The 22058-nt window shown below is 40.8% G+C and overlaps 1 protein-coding gene across 4 annotated transcripts in view; it reads left to right on the top strand.

Annotated features, from left to right (window-relative positions):
• The window catches only part of SCG5 (secretogranin V), a 53730-nt gene that overhangs the window by 16740 nt on the left and 14932 nt on the right, over positions 1–22058 (top strand). The gene's annotated exons all lie outside the window — the stretch shown is intronic.

Consider the following 22058-nt stretch of genomic DNA (forward strand, 5'->3'; position numbering starts at 1 on the left):
CAGTTAAGTATTCCCCAAATACAGGACATTTAGAGTTGTTCCAGTTTGTCCCCATCAAAAGCATTGCTTCAGTGATCATATTTGCATATGAATCTGTGTAGACTCCTGATAAATTCTCTAGGGTATATATTTCTATGAAAAGAAAAATTGGGTCAAGCTCCATGCATATTTTTAGGCTCCATTTCCTACCTACTGTCAGATTGATTTCTGTAAATGTTGGAGTAATAGGGCTGCTCTCTCTTCCTCTGTTTGTAGGAATCTTGTCTCCCTTGTTAACTATTAGTATTACCTTTTAAAATCTTTTGACAGGCAAAAATGACACTCATTGTTTCAGCTTGTATTTATTTGATTACCAGCAAAACTGACCATCTTTCCATCTATTATGTAGCTATTTGCTTTTCTTATTCTCCAAAATATTTGTTAATAAGGTGCGTTGTTCTTTAGTAGATCGGATTGTGACTAACCACTTTCAGATTTTGCCTTCTTCACAGCGCAGACTTATAACTGAAGTTCCTTAAGCTTTTTAGCAGCAGTTGAAGGGTTGGACTCTGGGAAAGGGTTGGGAGAAGAGATGGAAGGGAATGCTTGTGTATAAATTGGAGATTACCTAAATGAGAATTAACTGAACCCTGAAGCTGGCAGAAGAAAAAAGGAGAGAATGGCTTATGCCTGAGGTCCTCAGACAGTGAGAGAGGAGGTAGGGCAGAAATACCTAGTCAGAGAGTTCCTGGGTTGGCCACCAGGTGGTGCCATTGGCCTGGGACAATTTGGGATCTGGTCTGGGAGGGTGGGAGGAGGGTCATAACAAGTGGTCACAGGTGAGTGAGGTGATAAGGAGGCTGAATGCCAAACACGGAGGACATTCACTTGTTGGGTGTTTGTAATTAACCTGCCAGTGATCACAAGTTCGCATGGTACGTGTGTGGGTGTGTGTTTATGTGTGTGTGCAGAGGAGGAAGGGAAGGTTAGGGCTGGTTATTTACTTATATATTTATTGAGATATAATTCACATACCATACAATTCACCCATTTATGGCATACATTTTAATGTTTTTCAGCATATTCACATCACCACAGTCAACTTTAGACCATTTTTATCATCCCCAGAAGAAACCCCATTCCCCTTAGCCATCACCACCCCTTCCATCTCTGCCCCCTCGTCCCCTCCCTTTATCTTCCTGTTCCCCTTTCCCAACCCCTGGCAACCACTAATCTACTCTATGGATTTGTCTACTCTGGACACTTCATATTAACGGGATTGTACAACACGCAGTCTTTTGTGATAGGGGTATTCTCTGTCTGCTATTACTTGTCCCAGCCAACACTGCCCCAGCTGACTTTGTAACAAGAGGTATCAGAGTAGCGGCATAGACTGTTTCAAGTGCTGTGGCATTTCCAGGCCTGTTAAGATAGAGAAAACTACCGAGAACAGCGATATTCTCACCCGCTGGGTAATCAGAATCAGCTGGGAAGCTTTTAGAATTAAAGATCCCTGGCCCCCAATATCTCCAGGAATGTAAATTTGGTAGTTCTGGGGAGTTGGGGCTGCTGAGGATTTTTTTTTTTTGGCGCCCAGGTGATTCCAATGATTGTCTAGCTGTCAACAATGGACAGTCAAGTAATGGAGAAAAGGAAACCTGGTTTGGAATGGAGGCATGATAAAAAAATGACGTTTCCCTGCAGACCAGCTGTACCAGCTGCAGCTTCAAATCCACTGCCTCTCGTGGGAAGGGAGCTGCACGCTTGTGATCACCACGTCCACACGCTACAAGGCTGGTTCATGTCAGAGCGTCATCTTTGACTCGGCATGACAACAGCGCATTTTTTGAAGGCCATCAAAGCCAGTGACATCAGCCTTATTTACTGTTCGGCTGGCAAATGTCTGCAGTGGGGTATAGCAGAAAGAACACTGAATTAGAAGCCAGAAGCTCACCAGAATACCCCACTGAATACTCCCTGGGGCTCTTGTGAGCATCTGGTGAGAGTAGGTGAGAGTTGTGGCCTACAGCATAAATTAGGGTATTGGAAGCACAGGACGAGATGGGGCTTCAGAGAGCATCTTGTCCACCTGCCTCGTTTCACAGTAGAGAAAATTGTGGCCTGGAGAGGTGAAGTTCCTCACTGAAGGTCACATACCAGCTGTTAGCAGTGCAGCCAGGACTGGGGCTGGGGGCTCAGGTCCTTTGCTGCCTTCTTTTCCCACTGTATCTTACTTCTCCGCATCTCTCTCTTTTGGGACTTGAGGAATTCTATGCAGTTGCTTGTCATTTTCAGAAGCGAGGAAACCCAGGCCTAATTTGTCCATGGTTCCAGAACTAATTGATTTATATTTGCTTTGGATACGTAGGAGTTAAAATAATGGCAGATAAAATCTCCATGATGGTATTCATGGATGGCTTTTAAGAACAGCCCAGAGCAGATCCAAGCTTTGTGAGGCCTGAAGCTTATGTAATTTGGAAACCCTCTTTAAGGCAAGTAACACCAAATTACAAAATTAGGTCCAGGGCCTTGGAAGCAGTCTATGCAAATAAGAGGTTTTGAATCTTCAGCTGCATTCACTTCACTGTAAATCCACCTCTAGGAGCAGTTATAGCAACTAGTCATGTGTGTTCTGCTAGAATTTTTTGTTTGTATAAATAACACATAACCTGCTGAGAACCGTTTAGTTACCTCCAGTCTCACAGAACGGAGGCCGTTCCATCAACGAATATGTCTTGAATAGCTGCTGTACGTAAAGAATACTGAAGGGGGGGAGTTCCCTGGTGGCTTAGTGGTTAGGATTCTGGGCTTTCACTGCCATGGCCTGGGTTCAACCCCTGGTCAGGGAACTGAGATCCCACAAGCTGTGCGGCCAAAAAAAAAAAATACTGAAGGGGACAGAGAGAGGTAAGGAGGCTACAGTCTCACTTAGGAGATGAGGCTCCAAAGCATAATAATAAATCCATAATAATTTCTTCACAACTGTGGGCTGGGCCAGGGATGCCTAAGGAAACCCAGCCTCTATCTGTGCCTCCAATTTTGGTCTCAGAGACCCTTCTTCCTCTCATAATCATTCCTCTCCCTCTATCAGGTGGGGAATAGACATCAACATAAGTAAAACCCTTGGGATTTCTGGATGAAAAACTTTTCATGGTTTAAATGACATTTCTGTGGTTGCACACCCCTCCCCAACCCACCCCAATGTCCCTTAAATCTCAAATCACTGCCTTTAAATGAATTTAAAGTACATTTATTCATCAGGGCCCCTTTTCCCTAAGACTGTGCCTGATGCCACTGAAGTAGTTAGAATAACATGAGTATCCCGAATAATCTCTATGCAGATTCTCAGGATATTTATTTCCTTTTTGGTAAGGTATCTGTCTGTGCCCAATTCTGTTTTATTTAATTGATCATATCAGCATTAACTCCTGTATTTAAAAAAAAAGAGTGGTTTTTGCCACTTTCTGAAAGATATAACATGGCTACAGAGATAAATCTAGGCTCAAGAGGGGACCTAGTTTAGCGGAGATTGTTTTTGTGATGTTTGTTTTATTTCATTTTTTATTGTTACACTTAGTTTTATTGAATTCCTTGGAGAAGCGAGGAGTCAGAGCTGTGAGTCCCTTTAGGTAAAATCAAGTACTGTTCGTGTCTTATCGAAATTTCCCTTTCCATTGGTGGGAGGAATGGCTGAGCCCTTGGTATCATCTAAAGCTCACTTTGTTTTTCGTGGCAGTTTTATTATTATTCAGAAATGAGCCTTCTGGAACGTTAAAGCACGAAGGGGCATTAAAACCTTGGGAGGGTTTACAACATCTCCTTGAAGTGCAGGGTGGAGCGTTCTGAGCCCCCGGTTTGAGGAATGGCTGGATCCTTCTTGTGTCATAACCAATCCCATCACTCTTGTGACCTTCCCTGTTTTGAATCATGGATTTCAAACATTCTCAAAAGCTCTTCTCCGGTAATTCCAAAACTCTTAACAAATCAATCCTAAGAAAAAATAAACAAATATGCAGAGGAGAAGAAGGATATTTAGGATATGGTTCTAATTAAAATTTTTAAGTTTTCCTTCTCAAAATCTTGTATAAGACATTAAATATGAAAAAAAACAAGCCTCGGAGTAGGAAAGCAGTCAAGGCCATTACCATTAGAGATTTTGAATTACATAGTAAATGAATAGTTTATTTGTTTTTCTTCTTATTAACACCAAGAGAATCAAGTCATGGCTGTAGCTTTAAAATACTGAATGGCTGTCTATTGAACTGGGCATACATAGGGAGGTATCATATAAGATGCAAATCCATCCTCCATCAGCCTATGAAACAGTGAGCCTGCTTGTTGTTAGATGGCTTCTAGTACAGGGACTACAAAAGAAGCACATCTCGTGGGCACTCTCAAACTGCCCGAGGTAGGTTGGAACCATCTAGATGCTTGCCTGTCGCACAGTTACCTTGTGACGATCCAGTTTGCCAATTACCCAGGCCCATTTACCTCTGTTCCAACTCTGCTGGCCCTTTGGCTATTTCTCTGTTTGGTGACACCTGAATCCAAGGGGAAAGAAACGAACATTTATTAAGTGCTATGTTTGTACAAGTTAATCTTCTTAATGACGTATTATTATCACCTCTGTTTTACAGAAAAGGAAAATGAATATTTAAAGGGGTAAGATAACTTGTCCAGGATCACATTAAGTTTTTAAGTATGGAGCACATGCATTGTAAAATTACAACAACTTAATATTTGCCAAGATCCATGCAAAAAACCTCACAAGGTCTATTTTATTTTATTTTATTTTTTTAGTTTTTATATTTTTATTATTTGTTTTATTTTTAATTTTTAAATTTTTTATTTTTAAATTGAATTTTAAAAATTATTTTATTATTTTAAAATCTATTTTATTTATTTATTTTATTTTTATTTTATCCTCATACCAACCCCTTCAAATTGGCATTATTTGTATTCTCATTTTACAGATGAGGTCATACAGCAGTGTGACGGAGCCAAGATTCAAACTCATGCATTCAGACTGCAGAGCCTCCACTTTTGCACACAATGCCTCACCTCCTCTGTGAACTTGAGCTGTCCACACAGACCCCAGCCATGGGTGACTACTACACAGTTGACATATGGCTGTTTGGAATTGTGATATACTCTAAATATACACTACACACCAGATTTTGAAGGCAGTACCAAAAAAAAAAAAAAAAGAAAGAATGCAAAATATCTCATCAGTCATTTTTTATATTGATTACATGTTGATATGATAGCAATTTGCATAGTTTGAGATAAATTTTTTAAATTATTAAATTTAACTTCATCTGTTCCTCTTTATTTTTTTGAAATGAGACTACTAGACAATTTAAAATTACCTACGTAGCTTTCATTATGTTTCTATAGGACAGAGCTGCTATCTACTATTGCAAGTAAAGAGAGACTATGAAATTTAATTGTTTCTCATCAGTAGTTCTAGTCAAAATTTTGGTTGGTAGGGTGGGTGGGGAGGCTGAAGCCATTTAAAAATTTTTTAAATTATTTTTTAAGGCTATTTTAAAATGTAAGTCTGGATTTATGAATGAATTTGAATTGTGCTTTTAAATTGTGCTTTTGAATTCACTCCCATTACCATTTGTGGGTAAGAAAGATTGCCATTTTTAAGGTTCAGAAGAAACACGTGAGTTGTGACTTCAGTGTTGCATGGCATATGCCCTTCTTCTGTCCCCCCTGGTGGGAGCTGCTTCCACTTTCCACACAGCTTTGTGACAACCAACTTTGTGTCTCCTCCAGCATGCCATGGGCCCCTAGCTCCGAGTATGGTGCTGGCACTTAGTTTATACTCAGTAAGTAGCTAAGCATTTTTTGTTGGTTTTGACGTTGTCTTATTCCTTTTTAAAATTGATGGATATTTAGTTTATTTCCATTTTTTGGCTATTATGGATAATGTTGCTATGAACATTGAGTACGAGTTTTGTGTGGGTGTATGTTTTAATTTCTCTTGGGTATATACCTCAACCTGGAATTGCTGGGTCATATGATAGCTCTGTTGAACTGTTGGAAGAGCTGCCAGATTGTTTCCCGAAGCAGCTGTATCCTAGTACATTCCCATCCACAGTGTGCGAGGATGTTGTTTTATTCTTAATAACGTTGCCAGGCAGAGATTACATGGCTACAAAAGGAAGAAGTTGGGAATATGTGTGTGAGATGGGAAAACTACAGGCCAGAAAAACTATACCAAATGTTTGCGGAGGATTTAGTCCCAGTGTCCCCCCTGCCCACCAACCCTCCAACACAGACAGCACCTGCCCTCTCCTCCCGAGGCTGCAATTCAAAAACAAAAAGGAAAGAAAGAAAAAAGGTAATAACTGCTAGAAACTCAGAAAAGAATGTCCTATAAGGAGATCACTGTTCGTTCAAAACAAATGTTTATGCTAGCTCTTTATAAGATGCTTAGTTACTTACAGCAGCTTTGGATGGAGAAAGGGAAATAGGGGATCGATAATGCAGATACCAATTGGTAAGACCAGGTGGGAACTTTCTTTGTCATGGCCCAGAGGCCTTCCCTGACCAGAATTGAGTCCCTTTGTCTTAATCTACAGACAAGGGGACTGCCATAGGAAATGATTCCTGGTCATGTACCTTCTGGGCTACGTTGCTGCTCCTCTGGCCAGTGCAGAACCTCAGAAAGGAGACTCTTGACACCAAGCACAGGACTGCCAAGCCCTGTCACCTCCCATCTCCATCCCATCCAGAATGGACCCGCCATGGCCTCTGCTACCCCTTATTCACGCCTCCTTCTCAGCCCTGTGTTCCTAGTGACCTGCTGCCCCTGTAACACTCAAGCTGGTGGGAAAGAAATTATCAAAGAGCTTTAAGTCTGGAGCAGAGGACCACCTCCATGATCCCAAATGGCTTTTTGTTGACGTCACCTGTCGGCTCACCCAGTCATTGCTTCCCTATTTTCTACACTTCTGCAGACCTCCTTTTTTTTCCTTTGTGTTGGAAGCTATTTCCTTGGATGCTTGATCACTAATTATGAACCTTGCAGCCATTTACTTGGCTCCGGTTTGGCCTCTGATGTCCTCCTTATGTTGATTTCTGCCTGCCTATCAGGATTGTCACTGCCATTGTCCTTTCTCCTGACCTGAGAACCTGACATAGCCTGCTTGTCTCTTTAGCTGGTACACCAGGGGGCCTGGAACTCCTGTTAGTGAAGTCATGACTTTAAGTTAAAATAATTATCCCAAGAATTCTCTAAGGTGCAAATATATTATACAGGAGCAGAGTACCACGTGTTAATTCATACTTCTTAGTAGAGGAATGACACCCAGGATTTGTGTCAGGAATGACGCCCAAGCTCTGGACAGAGGATGTCATCAGTAAGTGAAGTTTCAGAAAGGAAGTTGCAGTTGGGGGCTTTGAATAGTTGGAGACAGCAGGACTCCTGGATGGAACCAGGTGCTAGAGGGTCCAAGTTCATAGTTTGACATTTTTACCAATGTCCTCACCTAACACCAATCCCCACCACAATTTTGTCTGTATGTCCCATTTTTTCAACATTAGTTGATACCTCAACTTAAGCTCCACTGCCTCCCAGTTAAGTCATATAATTTCAGCAAGAATCATAGACTACAGGTTTTAAAGGACCCTAAATGGGTTTTAACCTCAGTACAAAAACATACCTGGCCTCGATACAAATTGCCAAATAGAAACTTCATTTCAGGCAGCAAATGAAGTTACATGAAGGGACTGAAAATGCTACTGTAAATTACCTGTTAAAATGATTTTTTCAAAACCCACAAAATTCACAGCTACCCTAAAAATGCCTCATTTTCAAATTAATGTATTTTGCTTTAATTTGGAGTTTGGGGTGTATGTGTTGGGCAGGGGCGGGGCTTGTGGCTGCAGGAAAATGAGTTAAATTCACAGAATAGAATCTGAACTTTTGCAAATGAGTAAACAGCCAAAACAAACACCACTTTGGAAAAAAATACACATTTTCTACTTTTGAAAAGCAAGCAATGCCTAAGCAAAATACCTTAAAAGTGAACTAAAAAGCTTTTCTAAAGTAAACAACTCTGCTTGTGATCCTAAATTGGGACCATATGGAGATGTGAAAGCTACAAACGCAGTACACTTCAACTCCGACTTTCTGCCTTCACTGTTTGCGTGCCTCCGAGTAGAAGCTGATAGTGTTGCCTTTGGTCCCAAAGGAGCCTGAGTCTTTTAGATCCTAGGATGAGGGAGGAAGCAAAAGAAGAAAGAAAAGCCATGAAAACAAATGCCTTTCAAGACAAAATATCTGAACAGTGAGTTTCATTTTTGCTTACTTGCCAGCAGGCGCAACTCAATTCAGATCTGTCCGGCATGTATACGTTGATGCCGCTGAAATGGGGTGCATTTGCCAGTGATGCAGGCTACGTGGGTAAGTCCCTGTTGAGGGACCAGGCTCGCACTCAGAGCATTAGGATAGCTTTAACAAGCCGCCTGGACCAGCCCCCTGCCCTGGGGCAAATCGATGAATAAGCCAGTTCAGCATAGATAGAATCATTCCTTTGTTTTTCTCAATTACCAAATGTTGTGTGCTTTGGGGTCACTTGTCATGAGTTTAGAGAATGTGAATGTTGCAACATAAGTCCTCACCATTCTAAACAGCCTAAACTACATTCTGTTACTAGGGAGGAGGAGAGTTGAGGACATAACATCCATCTCTAATTGTACGTGATCAGATGCTCATTTTCTCATTCTAGGATACGTATTTCTTTTCCCCCCACTGTGCTCATGGTCTGTTCCATGAAATTGGCACTTATATGTGTTTATGTGGATGTGTTTTGTCCCCTGTTAAGTGGATGGCAAAGCCTTGAGAAAGAGATTATGCTGCCTGGTTGAGGCAGGGGGGTGCTTGCCCTGAAAAAAATGAGTAGAATGAGTTCAAGCATTAATTTTTTAGTTTTAAGTGGATGAGGAGGCGCTGCTGTAAATAAAAAGTTCAACTGTTTTTGAGCCCCTGTTTCTCACTGCCCCAAATACAGAACTGTGGGCATCAGAATGAAAAATATGTAGGATCGTGAATTTGGGCTCTGTTAATTGTGCTGTTAGGAAACGTTGATTGGATAATGAAAGCAGTTAACATTTGTTGAGTTCTTACTACATTCCAGGCACTTAGCTATGCATGTAGCAAACTATGCCCAAGTTAAAAGGGTTTGGGATGTCATCAGATGTGCGACAGCATGTGGATTTGAACCCAGGGCCCGAACAAAGGGAGGCTATAAAGGTTCTTTATATAAAAGGTGCTCTCTTGTCTGTGGGTCTTCAGTAAATGAAAATTAGTTGCTTTTCATAACTATGTTTGAATTTTAGGACTCTCATTTCTCACCAGGAATCAAGGCAAAAAAGGCCTTAATGCACAGAGTGAGTTTTGAGAATGGACATGTACAGAAAACTACTTTTTAAAAAAAAAATTTTATTGAAGTATAGTTGATTTACTATGTTGTGTTAATTTCTGCTGTACAGCAAAGTGATTCAGTTATACATATACATATATATTCTTTTTCCTATTCTTTTCCATTATGGTTTATCACAGGATATTGAATATAGTTCCCTGTGCTATACAGTAGGACCTTGTTGTTTATCCATCCTATGTATAATAGTTTGCATCTGCTAATCCCAAACTCCCAATCCTTCCTTCCCCCACCCCACCTCCTCCTTGGCAGCCACAAGTCTGTTCTCTATGTCTGTGAATCTGCAGAAACTACTGTTTTCATTTCTTCCTTTTAGCCCACTTAAATTATTGGGCTTGAAGGAAGAAGAAACAAATGTCAGACACCAAAACTTTAAAAATCCCACCCCTTAAGTTGGCCGTTTCTTTCAGGTGTTTTTCCCCCGTTAATAAGGGCTAAGTTGTTTGTCTCTTTCCAGCCCTTTCTCCTTGCTTCTGTCTTTGCTCCAGTGCAGACAGTCGTGTGCACTGAAACTTGCCTGAATGCTGCGCTAAGGAGAAACCCATGGCTGTACAGGAGGTGACAGGTTACAGGCATATCTCATTTTATTGCACTGCACAGATGTTGCGTTTTTGACAAATTGAAGGTCTGTGGCAACCCTGTGACGAGCAAGTCTATCGGCGCCATTTTCCCAACAGCATTGGCTCACTTTGTGTCTGTGTCACATTTTGGTAATTCTCACAATAAGTCCAACTTTTTTATTATTATTGTATTTGTTATGGTGATCTGTGATCAGTGATCTTTGATGTTACTACTACGACTTGCTGAAGGCTCGGAGGATGGTTAGCACTTTTTAGCAAGACGGTATTTTTTAATGAAGGTATGTACATTTTTTTTAGGCATGATGCTATTGCACACCTAATAGACTACAGTATAGTGGGAACATAACTTTTATATGCGCTGGGAAACCCACGCATTTGTGTGACTGGCTTTATTGTGATATTTGCTTGATTGTGGTGGTCTGGAACTGAACCCACCACATCCCCAAGGCCCGCCTGTTGTCCTCCAAGCTGAGAAGTGACGGCACTTTTTGTAAAAGTGTATGTGTTTACAGGTTGTGGGAAAAAACCCGCAAACTTTTGGGGCCAGCCAGCCCTTCCTTCTTAAGGCCCCCTCTGTCCCCTCATGTCCAGCCGGGGCTGCCTGATCACAGCATCCCCACCTGCCCTGTGGCCTCGGAAACCAGTATCAGGCGCCCCGCCTGCCTCACTTTACTTTCCTCCTCAGCCCTGGCTGGGGGCCTTTTCTGTCTTTCGGCTTTCTTTCCTCTTTCTCAGCGGCCCCCTCCTTTGCCCCTTCAAAGGGAGAAACCAAAAGAGGGCAGCATTAGTTGGAATCCCCTCTCTGACTGCTTCAGTCTCCCAGACCGTGAACAAAAGGAAAGCTGGACATCGCTTTATAAATGATGTATGGAGACACGCGGTTGGAATGAAGGCCCAGACCGCAGTGTATTTTTAGCATCTGCTGTTTGTGGTAACATAAGTGAAAACTGCTGGATCCGTTCCCTTCAGCTGAATGGCTGGTATTCAGGCGAGTGTGCCCGCTGCCTGCCAACCTCTCCTCACGGAACTCCCTCTTTAGGAGGTGGGGGACCGGCTCCCTGGCACCAGGCTGCCCCGCCGCACGGTTCCCCCGGCGGCCCCAGCGCGGGGCTGCGGGTGAGACTCCTGGCTGCGAGACTGGCAGGGTGTTGCCGGATTGTGAAACCGAGTCTGCAGGGCAGGGGCTGTGCCTGGCCGATCTCAACCTTCTGGCGTGAGGCTGGCGCTCAGACACGCGGGACCCAGGGTGGTGAGGCCCGCGGCTGGAGCCCTGTCTTAGAGTCACCCCGCTGGTGCCTGGCTCGAGGGGGCCGTCGACCCCACCCTGGTCGCTGACACTCTGGAGCCTCAAAGTGAGCTAGAAAATACGAGAGAGGCCCCTTTTATGCTGATAGGCCGTCCTACCAACTATTGCTCGGGAGCACGAGCTGATCTTTGGATGATGGACACGGCTGGAAAGGGTCTGGATGGACTGCAGGAGGACCCCGGGGGGGCTCTCCTGGTGCCTGGAAACAGCGCTGGGATCCCAGGCTCCCAATAGCACTGACTTGCTGAGCGGCTTTAGGCAAGTAACGATCTCCTAGGACTCACTTTCTCACAGTTATGAGTAGTAACTCTCGTCCTACTGACCTCACTAAAATGGTTTTAAAAAGGAGATGAAAGTACTTTGAAAGTGTTGAAATCATAGCGTTACAAAAAGGCGGGGGAGTGGTGCAGCCCCTGTTCATTTTTTTCTTTTCGAACCAACCTTGACTTCTACCAAAACCATCCCCCTCAGCCCCGGGCTCTTGCATCATGGCGCGACCCAGCGGGCTCCGCGGAGGACATCGCTTATTCCGTGAGAACGTGCCTTCGTGCTTCATGAGCAGGTCTTTACTTCCATTCCCCACAGAATTAATCTGAATGGGAAAGGGTGCAGTGGGCTCCTTTTCTTGTGACATGTGTGCGAGTGCCTCTATAATTAAAATACAACCTTAAATAAAGGGACTTCAGCTGTAGCTAGAGCTCCCTTACCTGAAACCTCAAGTGACTTTTCAAAAGCCTCTCAGCAGCCATGCTGCATGTCACAAACTCCATGAACCAGGATGGTCACTCCAAGGTCTCTCTCAGTGCTAATTGACTCTTATTTTGCATATAATTCGAATAAGTCTGGCCCTCTGGTTTTCGAGCCCTTGCTGCTGAAAGTGTGGTTAATGGAACAATAACATCAGCATCACCTGGGGGCTCGTGAGAAATGCAGAGGCAGGTCCACCCCATCTTTTGATCAGACTCTGCATTTTGACGAGATGCTCGTGTGATGCGTATGTGTGTGGTAAAGCAAATTTGAAGACAGGACTTACAGGGCCTTGACCCACTCTCAGTTTATTTATTTATGCACTGAGCTTTATTATGAAAAGCACTGGGGATGACTGGGATTAATAGCTTACAAAGAGGGAGGAGACAAAGAACTTTAAAAGCCCTAGCAGCTGGGACCACTTAATACGGTTGTATTGCTGTATACATTTTCATGCTCTGAGAACACACTGCTACAACACTATATAGTCACGGATATTCCCAATACTAGGCCCAAGTTACCAAGGAGAGGTAAAGCCATATTCCAAAGCTGCTGTTTAGAGTATTTACCTAAAATTCATGGTGAAAATTTTCCCTTAAAGTGGTTAAATAAATGAATATTGATGTTAATGGGGATGTTTCAGTGATCTGGATACTATGTGGAAAACCACATTCTCCAGTAAAGAGATAAGTGAGATGTTACTATAATTGGAAACCCCAGTTTGCTCAGATTTTGTTGCTTTTGTTTTTGTTTTGAATTTTAGAATTTTATTTATTTTTTTATACAGCAGGTTCTTATTCAGATTTTGTTTTTTAGGCACTACATTTAGGAGAGTTAGATGACATCAGGATAAGGTGTGATACAGGAGATTTACTGCATAACTAAACAGCTAAAAAATTCAACTGTTAGAACAAAAAAAACCCATGACTGTCCAGAGCCGGGTAAAATTTTAGGGGTCAGTAAGTAGTATTCAGTTCTCATGTTTTCATTTACTAGATAATGACAACTGATCTTCAGAATCACTAAGGCAGGAAAATGGATTTGAAACTGAATGGAGTTTTTAATTAACCAGAAAAGTGAGTGCCTTTTTCTGGATAAGTGAGTATTGGTGGTGCTGGTTCCCGGCTGGTGGTCCTCTGGAGTCTTGCTGGGAGCTGCCATGTTGAGAACAGCCAAGGCTACAGGTGGCAAAGCATGGAGCTGAGGCTGACCAGATAGCTGTCTGAAACCAACAAGATCAACCACCCATTAGAATTGCCAAACTAAAAGGACACGCAGAGGAGGGAGAATCCCAGCACAAAGCAGGGATGGGAGTGCAGGAAAGAGCTGAGAGATGTTGGAGAAATTCCCCAAGATGTGGAAAAAGCCTTGGCAGATTTTTATGGAGGGCTCCAGTGCAGGCCAAGAAGGAGATTTAAGGGCCTTGGCCTAGGTCAGACCAACCCAGGTCTCTTTCCCTTCTTCCCCTTCCCTGCTCTCCCTTGCCTCTGAACATCACAACTGACTGGCACTTTATTGCCATAACAATGCAGAGAAAACCTACCAATGATTTGATATCTAGGATTTGAAAATAAACAGCTGGGTGGTACCAGTTTTATTGTATAAAGCAAGGTTTATATAAGCAAAAGGGCTTATAACTTATTTGGCAAGAATTAAATATTTTCTATCTATTCTAGAAACATGTGTGGCTGTGACGGAAACAAAGCATCATCACAGGATAGAAATAATTAATTGCCTGAAATAATTTAAAAGCTGTAGTGAAAGATCCTGTCTTTGCCAATGGCATTATTTTCCCAAATCAAGGGGACTCTAGACTTTGGAAACCTCATGGACTTTTCTTTTTTTTAATTAATTTATTTATTATTTATTTATTTTTGGCTGTGTTGGGTCTTCGTTTCTGTGCGAGGGCTTTCTCTAGTTGCGGCAAGCGGGGGCCACTCTTCATCGCGGTGCGCGGGCCTCTCATTATCGCGGCCTCTCTTGTTGCGGAGCACAGGCTCCAGACGCGCAGGCTCAGTAGTTGTGGCTCACGGGCCTAGTTGCTCCGCGGCACGTGGGATCTTCCCAGACCAGGGCTCGAACCCGTGTCCCCTGCATTGGCAGGCAGATTCTCAACCACTGCACCACCAGGGAAGCCCCTCATGGACTCTTGACTCGTCTCTCCCTTGTGCGCTGTTTGAAATTTCTCTTATTTCTACTTATGCTGTGGCCACCCCAGCCCCAATCCTTATCGCTTCTCCCCTGAGTTTTAGCAATAGCCTTTTATTAGGTCTTCTTAACTTCCTTCCAATCTACCTATGTACAGTGGTCTTCAGAAGGATGCTTGGGTACAGTGGATCTGGAGTAGAGGGCATTGGAATTTTGATAAACTCCACATGTGATACTGATGTGCACCCCAAGGTAGGAAAGGGGGCTTTAAACTGTTGATAAATTAATGTTCTATACAACATCCAATTATTATATCACTCTCCTGCCCAGAGAGCTTTGGTTGCTATTTGTTATTATATCAATTCATACTTTTCGGCTTGGCTTGGCCTTCTCCTCCAGCCAGCTTCTCCCTTCCCCAGCAGTGCTCATCACTGGTGCTCAAATATCCCATGCTCACACCTACCTCTGTGCCCTCACGTGTGGTTTTTCCTTTGCCACCTATAAGGATGGATCCTGCCTTTCATGATTCAACTCAAGTGTCACCTCTTCCATGGAAGTTTTCCTGGAAGGTTCCCTATTTCCTGAATTTCTACATCATTTATAGTTTATGCCATAATGAATTATATCAGGGAATGTATCTTATCACGTACCACTGGCTTATTGTGTTGGTGCTAAACAACCAGCTGGAATGAAGAACCAAGTAGAGGGCAGGAATCGTGTCTTTTACGTTTGTGTCTTCTACAGCACTGCACATAATCATTGGTACATTGCTTCCTGCAGGCAGTCCTCCACATCCTAGAGCCGGGTTAGATGTTTCTTTTCTACACACCTGTGACATCTCACTGTATCCCAGTTACACTATAAGTGCATCACAACTCTGCATCTTAAATCTGTGCTTCTATTTTTTATTGAGTTATAATTTACAATGTTGTGTTAATTTCAAGCGTATAGCAAAGTGACTCAGTTATATACCAATATATATATATATATATAATATATATATATATTCTTTTTCAGATTCTTTTCCATTATAGGTTATTACAAAATATCGAGTATAGTTCCCTGTGCTATAGAGTAACCTATTTTATATATATTAGTGTGTATATGTTCATCCCAAACTCCTAATTTATCCCTCCCCCTGCCACCCTTTCCCCTTTGGCAACTATAAGTTTGTTTTCTATGTCTGTGAGTCTATTTCTGTTTTGTAAATAAGTTCCCCTGTACCATTAAATATGTGTTTCATTATGTATCTCTTACAGACTGTAAGCTATGTGGGAGCAGGGCCCATATATACCTGGTTCATCACTGACCCTCTCGTCCATGTCTTGATGCATAGTATGTACTCAGTACATATTTTTTTAAGCTGACTGAATAATGATTTTAAAATATGTTTGGTTGAGTATGAGACGAATGGACCAAATAGCATCCATGGCATCCTAACAGTTTGGTTGACTTGGTTTCAGGTGCAATAGATCAGCATAATCTAAACATTATACTGAACCAGATAACTAGCATTTTATTGTATACTCAATTATATCTTTTTCTAATTATTTTCTATATGTGGTTACTTGTCTATAAAATTCAAGCTCTTGGAGAGCAAAGGATAGCATTTTTTTTTTACTTCCATCTATCTCCCATAATTCCTCAGTATTTCTTGATTTGATGTCATTAAATATAGTTTTAAAAGAGCCTGTGTTAAAAAAAAAAAAAAAAAAAAGAGCCTGTGTTATAATGTATCTGCCTGGTGCTAAACATCTGTTGCTACCTAACAAGAGTGCCATTCATTCTAATGGCACTGGTACACAGAGGTAAACAGAGCCTTGGCAGGTCTTCCATAAAGGAAACTGTGTTTGCTTCTTTCATTAATTACTAATGGAGCATTAAGACATGCACTCTCCCTGAAGCCAAGTTGGATAATTCCTGGCACTTAAGGCTAGGGTGCTTTCAAAAGTTGAGACATGTATTGACACACCAGAAGGCATGCCCTATAGCAAGCACAGTGGTGGCTCTAATGCCAAGATTGTACAGAACTTTGAATATATCAATACCAAGTGTACTGATCTGTCTCTCTAACATTTTGCAGGTCTTGGGTTAATGTGAGTCAATAAATGTGAATTTCTAGAATGTCTCTGAAGGCAGGCACCTCAGTATGAATTGGAAAAATCATCAGAGAGATACAGAAAGGTTAAAAATAAAAGAATGATCAAAGATTCACCAGACAAAACAACAGAATGAGAGTGGCAAAGCTAATAGAAGAAATATGTATCAAGATATGATTTGTCACAGAGCTGGAGGAATCAGGCTCCCAGACTTCACTATACTACAAAGCTACAGTAATCAAGACAGTACGGTACTGACACAAAAACAGAAATATACATCAATGGAACAGGATAGAAAACCCAGAGATAAACCCACACACATATGGTCACCTTAGTTTTGATAAAGGAGACAAGAATATACAATGGAGAAAAGACAGCCTCTTCAATAAGTGGTGCTGGGAAAACTGGACAGCTACATGTAAAAGAATGAAATTAGAACACTCCCTAACACCATACACAAAAATAAACTCAAAATGGATTAAAGACCTAAATGTAAGGCCAGACACTATAAAACTCTTAGAGGAAAACATAGGCAGAATACTCTATGACATAAATCACAGCAAGATCTTTTTGACCTACCTCCTAGAGAAATGGAAATAAAAACAAAAATAAACAAATGGGACCTAATGAAACTTAAAAGCTTCTGCACAACAAAGGAAACCATAAACAAGATGAAAAGACAACCCTCAGAATGGGAGAAAATATTTGCAGATGAAGCAACTGACAAAGGATTAATCTCCAAAATTTACAAGCATCTCATGCAGCTCAATATCCAAAAAACAAACAACCCAATCCAAAAATGGGCAGAAGACCTAAACAGACATTTCTCCAAAGAAGATATACAGATTGCCAACAAACACATGAAAGGATGCTCAACATCACTAATCATTAGAGAAATGCAAATCAAAAGTACAATGAGGTATCACCTCACACCAGTCAGAATGGCCATCATCAAAAAATCTACAAACAATAAATGCTGGAGAGGGTGTGGAGAAAAGGGAACACTCTTGCACTGTTGGTGGGAATGTAAATTGATACAGCCACTATGGAGAACAGTATGGAGGTTCCTTAAAAAACTAAAAATAGAACTACCATATGACCCAGCAATCCCACTACTGGGCATATACCCTGAGAAAACCATAATTCAAGAAGAGTCATGTACCACAATGTTCATTGCAGCTCTATTTACAATAGCTAGGACATGGAAGCAACCTAAGTGTCCATCGACAGATGAATGGATAAAGAAGATGTGGCACATACATACAATGGAATATTACTCAGCCATAAAAAGAAACGAAACTGAGTTATTTGTAGTGAGGGGGATGGACCTAGAGTATGTCATACAGAGTGAAGTAAGTCAGAAAGAAAAACAAATACCATATGCTAACACATATATATGAAATCTAAAAAAAAATAAAAATAAAAAATAAAAAAAGTGGTTCTGAAGAACCTAGGGGCAGGACAGGAGTAAAGACACAGATGTAACGAATGGACTTGAGGACACAGGGAGGGGGAAGGGTAAGCTGGGATGAAGTGAGAGAGTGGCACACTACCAAATGTAAAATAGATAGCTAGTGGAAAGCAGCCACATAGCACAGCGAGATCAGCTCGGTGCTTTGTGACCCCCTAGAGGGGTGGGATAGGGAGAGTGGGAGGGAGACCTAAGAGGGAGGAGATATGGAGATATATGTATATGTATAGCTGATTCACTTTGTTATAAAGCATAAACTAACACACCATTGTAAACCAATTATACTCCAATAAAGATGTTTTAAAAAAAGATATGATTTGTCAATTAATTTTTTACTTTGCCAATTAATAACACAATTAAAATGAAGAATTTATACTCTTGGACATGCCAATTAGCATAGCATCAAAATGCTAAAGCAAAAACAGTGAGAAATAAAAGATACTGACAGACACTTATTGGTAGGAATAGATCTTAACACATAGCCATCAGATTATGATAATGAGATAAAATATGAATAAGGACATAAAAGAATATGATTAAGAATGTTGAATAATTGGCTATATATTTTTTTAATTTATTTATTTTATGTATTTATTTATTTTTGGCTGTGTTGGGTCTTCATTGCTGTGCACGGGCTTTCTCTAGTTGCAGCGAGAGCGGGCTGCTCTTTGTTGTGGTGCGCAGGCTTCTCATTGCGGTAGCTTCTCTCTTGCAGAGCACAGGCTCTAGGTGCGTGGGCTTCAGTAGTTGTGGCTCGCAGGCTCAGTAGTTGTGGCGCACGGGTTTAGTTGCTCCACGACATGTGGGATCTTCCCAGACCAGGGCTTGAACCCGTGTCCCCTGCATCGGCAGGCGGATTCTAAACTACTGCCCCACCAGGGAAGCCCTTGGCTATATTTAGATGTTTATGGATTATATAAAAATACATCTTAAATACTCACAAGGAAAATTTATAAAAATAATATCTTTTTCTTTAAATGTAGAAATTTTGCAGGCTCGCTCACAGAGCAGTGAAATATTGTATAAATGTAAACAAAACAACCCAGTTACTTTACAGTGTCTACATTTGGAAGATAGAGGAATTTGGAATTAAAGGAGGTACAATTATCCTTTTAAGAATAAGTGTTAATCGGGACTTCCCCGGTGGTCCAGTGGTTAAGACTCCACGCTTCCACTGCAGAGGACTCAGGTTCGATCCCTGGTTGGGGAGCTAAGATCCCACATGCCACGCTGTGAGGTCAAAAAGACCAAGAAACCAACAAAAAAGAATAAATGTTAATCAAACATAATAAATTAAGACAAAAAGATGCAATGTCACTTCAAAGAGACAATATGATTCCCAGGACACTAAGAGCTAGCCATGATCCTACTGAATATATTAATATTTCCAAAGAAAAATTGTGTTGATTCAAAGGGGAGCTAGTTCAACCAAAAAAGAGAAAAATATAAAGCAAGTGTCAGAGGGCACACCTTGGCTCAGCTCATCCAGGGGAAAAGAGAGCCTCACCCAGCTAGACTGAAGTAATATAAACTATTGGCAAGACCATTCTTCTCATGAAGGTGGAAGTATGGTTACCTTAGCCTGATTTTGTTCTAATTTCATGCACATCAAGCAAGCCCCTTTTGATTTGGCCCTTTGTGTACAGGTCTATGTACAGGGTGATTGTGCATCCAGGGAGCTGTGTCACAATAAGGTTAATAAATAGGAATTCATTCCTGAAATGGCTGCTCTAGGGTTGGAAAAGTAAGATTCCTGAACCTTATAGGATATTAAGGCTACAAGAGAAGAGTCCAGAAGTTGACATGCATTATATTTAAGTAAAGCAAGTTACACAACATAAGTTGCTGTTATTCACTGCTGTGCCTTGGTATTCAGAGCAGGTTTTGGTATCTGTGGGGCACCTAAATATTTGTTGAAGGAATGAAATATGTGGGGAAGAACAGAATCACTTAACAAATGGGAAAATGGTTAATTATTTTACATGCACTAAAACACATAGCGTATAGATTACAGAGTTAATTCTTTTCTTTTTTTTGAAGTATAGTTGACTTGCAATATTATATTAGTTTCAGGTGCACAACATAGTGATTCGATGTTTTTTAAAAATATTTATTTATTTTCCTTTTTTTTTGGCTACGTCGGGTCTTAGTTGCGGCACACGGAATCTTTGTTGAGGCATGTAGGATCTTTTTCATTACAGCGTGCGGTCTGCTTGAGTTTCTCTCTAGTTGTGGCGCGGGCTCCAGAGCACATGGGCTCTGTAGTTTGCACACGGGCTTAGTTGCCCTGCGGCATGTGGGATCTTAGTTCCCCAACCAGGGATCAAAACCGCATCCCCTGCATTGGAAGGCAGATTCTTTACCACTGGACCACCAGGGGAGTCCCAATGATTCAATATTTTTATAGATTATATAATGTACAAATTTATTATAATATCATTGAGTATATTCCCTGTGCTGCCCATTACATCCCTGTGAGTTATTTATTTTATAACCTCAAGCTTGTGTCTCTTAATCCCCTTCATTTATTTCACCCAACCCCCTGCCACCCCCATTCCTCTCTGGCAACTACTAGTTTGTTCTCTGTATCTGCAAATCTGTTTCTGTTTTGTTACATTTGTTCATTTGTTTTGTTTTTTAGATGCCATATATAAGTGAAAACATACAGTATTTCACTTAGCTTAATACCCTCCAGGTCCATCCATGTTGTCATAAGTGGCAAGATTTCATTCTTTTTATGGCTGAGTAATATTCCACTGACTCTCTCAATAGATAGATAGATAGATAGATAGATAGATAGATAGATAGATAGATAGATATAGATAGATAGATATCTTCTTTATTTATGTGTGTATATATATATATATATATATATATATATATATATATATAAAGATATATATACCTTCTTTATCCATTCATCTGTTGATGGACACTTAGGTTGCTTTCATATCTTGGCTATTGTAAATAATGCTGCAATGAATATTGGGCTGCATATATCTTTTTGAATTAGTGTTTTCAGTTTCTTTGGATAAATACCCAGGAGTGGAATTGCTGGATCCTATGGTAGTTCTATTTTTCATTTTTTGAGGAACCTCCACCCTGTTTTCATAGTGGCTGTACCAAAGGGTTAATTTTAAAAATAGAAAAACTGAAAGAAATATCTAAATGTTGATAGTACTTTTGAAGTGGCAATAGTTTTGTAAGTTTAGAAGGTGAGAAGAAATCACAAAGGATAACAACAACAAGTCTGACTGCATGAATATTAAAAACTTATGTTAGCAAACTACTCATATTACAAATTTAATAACCAGAATTCAGTCAGACAACATGGGGAAGTGTTTGCAGGAAATGTAATGGCCAAAGGCCTGATATCTTTATTATGTAAAATGTTCATGCAAATTGATAAGAGAAACACTAAAATTCCAAGAGCATAAACAGACAACTCATAGAAAAGAAATTAAAGCTAGTAAATAAACACATGGAAAAATATTTGAGCTAGTAATCAAAGACATTCAAAATAAAACAGTAATTCTTCTAAAAGATTTTAAATTAGCAAAGACAACATAAAACTTTATTTTTGTAGAACCCAATGCTGGTTAAGATGTTATAAAAATGGTATTCTCAGATTTTGTTGGTGATATTTTATTAATTGGTACCTCCTTTTTGGAAAACAGTTTGGCAATATAAAGAGCCATAAAATATTTATAGCCTTTGACCCAGTAATTTGACTTCTGGGAGTCTCTCCTGAGGAAAACTAATCCAAAATATGGAAAAAATTAAATGCCCAAGAGTAAATTGGGAAACACTAAACATCCCACAAAGTGGGAATGATTAAAATGTTGTGGTAGAGCCACTGGATAGAAGACTACATATTCATTTATAATGAAGAGGATAGAGGCCATGCAGCCACATGCTTTAATAGTAAGTGGAAAACCAATAAACACTTAGATATAAAAATATGTGCAGAGAAGAAAATTGAAGTAAATACACCCAGTTTTAAGTGGTTGGTCTAGAATGGCAGGAGGACAAAGACCTTTTTCTTCATCTCCCTTTTTTGTGGTAATTGGTTGTCATTCAGCCTGTTCTTTTACCTGGATGCCAGTTGCATCCTTTTCTCTTCCCTGAGCTCCATGCCCAGCTTCCAAACCCCAGCCCATCTGTGTCAGTGCCACTCAAGCTCCAACTCATTCAAGAAGCCCTCCCCATCCTATCAGCCAAATGAAAGTCTCCCTTTACTCTGCTCCCAATGCTATATTTTAACATGTCTAT

The sequence above is a fragment of the Eubalaena glacialis genome, chromosome 2, assembly GCF_028564815.1.
Source record: "Eubalaena glacialis isolate mEubGla1 chromosome 2, mEubGla1.1.hap2.+ XY, whole genome shotgun sequence".
NCBI lineage: Eukaryota > Metazoa > Chordata > Mammalia > Artiodactyla > Balaenidae > Eubalaena > Eubalaena glacialis.